The sequence below is a fragment of the Camelina sativa genome, chromosome 2 (assembly GCF_030686135.1).
Source record: "Camelina sativa cultivar CO46 ecotype springtype chromosome 2, ASM3068613v1".
NCBI classification, from domain to species: domain Eukaryota; kingdom Viridiplantae; phylum Streptophyta; class Magnoliopsida; order Brassicales; family Brassicaceae; genus Camelina; species Camelina sativa.
The window spans coordinates 12,481,683-12,482,703 of record NC_141881.1 but is presented as its reverse complement, the minus strand read 5'-3'; the positions used below and the strand labels follow the sequence as shown (position 1 = coordinate 12,482,703).

Below are 1,021 nucleotides of genomic sequence, written 5' to 3'. Positions count from 1 at the left end.
TAAAGTTATATATATATATCCAATTATAAAGACACATTTATGTTTTCCTAAATATATTAAAGTCTTTGACTTTCTACTAATTAGTGGTTAAAGTTTTAGAGACATATCATTTCAAATTATAAAGATATTTTTCTAATTATAAATATATATATTTATTTTTCTAAATAGTTTTGAATCTTTGTTTTTCCACAATCTTATATATATATTATAGAAATATACACTTATAAATATGCGCATATACGTATGATCACATAGGTATCCCAAAAATATAAGTAGTCGAAGATTATTTGAATTATCATTTTCAACAATGGTCAAAATGTCATCGGTTTCGACAATCCTTTTCATCTTTCTATCTTCAGTCATGATCAACCATCTCCATCTGGTCAGCTCTAAACAATGGTGTGTAGCAACACTGACCGCAACGAATGCGCAATTACAACAAAATATTAATGTTGGATGTAGTCAACGAGTTGATTGTAGGCCAATCCGACCTAGTGGATCATGCTTTATTCCTAATACTCTTATAAATCATACATCATTTGTGATGAACGCTTATTATCAGAGCCATGGTCGTACCAAAAAAGCGTGTTGTTTCAAAAATACTGGCACGTTTGCTATTACCGATCCTAGTTTTGGTAGTTGTGTGTATGGATCTTAGAAATGTTTAATTGATTTTAATAATAAATATAAATGGTTGGGTGAATAAAATCATGGTTTAAAGGTTTTTCTTATCCATTATTAATGGAAATCTTTCATAATTTAAAGCTTAAAACTCTATAAAAAATAAAAACAAAGACTCATCAGTTGTTCCTGTAGAATGGATTGGATAGCAGATAGCATAGGTGATGAACCCAAACCAGCCTTGATCTTGATCGTTGAAGACGTCAACTTCTGATCATTCCCTACACTCCTACAGTTTTGATCCCTTTCTTTATAGCCAAAAGCTAGGCCTTTCCCTTTTACAACATGTTGAGAAACAACCGGAATAGGCTCTGGCCTCAATATGGATTTATGGCCTTTA

The 1,021-nt window shown here is 31.1% G+C and overlaps 1 pseudogene across 1 annotated transcript; it reads left to right on the top strand.

Moving 5' to 3' along the window:
- The first annotated feature begins 230 nt into the window (after positions 1-230).
- LOC104719523 (major pollen allergen Ole e 10 pseudogene) lies at positions 231-724 on the top strand (annotated as a pseudogene). The gene has a single exon (XR_015578568.1). The product of XR_015578568.1 is annotated as a major pollen allergen Ole e 10 pseudogene (transcript).
- The last annotated feature ends 297 nt before the right edge of the window (positions 725-1,021 follow it).